Genomic DNA, 689 nt, shown 5'->3' with positions numbered 1-689 from the left:
AGCAGGGAAGGAATTGGTCTTCAAGGGAGATTAGGGTGGCAGGCTTGCTTGCTTGGGGACCCTTCTAAGCACTGCTGATCAGTTGACCCCTCTATAAGTCTACTCCAACATTTTAGAGGCAATTTTGGGGCATAAATTTCTCGACTTATAGTCTAGTATATACGGTACTTCTGTTGAACTAGAAAATATACATCAACTGATGTAGACTAAATTCACATAGGCCTTTATTGCTGCAGCATTACACTGCTGACTGTTCAAACTGTGAACTGCCATGACTCCTAGATCTCCTAGAATATGAATCTCTATGCGCACGTAATACACGATTCCCTATATGCAAGCAATCAACATGTCTTTCTATGGGCATGTAATCACCATAATTCTATAGGGGTAAACAATCCCCATGCATCCGTATCAGTAAGCAATCTCCATTATTCCTTATGGGCAAGCCATTTCTTATGTTTCCCTATGGGCAGGTAAATACTATGTTTCCCAAAGGGCAAGCAATCTCCAATGAATCTCTGTGGGCAAGCAATCTCCATTATTTCCTATGGGCAAGCAATCTCCAATGAATCTCTATGGGCAAGTACTGTCCTTTGTTTTAGTACATCCCCAAAAGAACAGCAGGTGGCATCCAAGAATATATAAATGGCTTCAAAGAAGCAACTTCCTTCCAGACTCAGAGGAGAATA

Source organism: Sceloporus occidentalis, unplaced genomic scaffold, assembly GCF_023333645.1.
Source record: "Sceloporus occidentalis isolate IW3139 unplaced genomic scaffold, rSceOcc1.0.p SCAF_1, whole genome shotgun sequence".
Classification (NCBI taxonomy): Eukaryota; Metazoa; Chordata; class Lepidosauria; order Squamata; family Phrynosomatidae; genus Sceloporus; species Sceloporus occidentalis.
Note: the sequence above shows the minus strand (reverse complement) of the source record.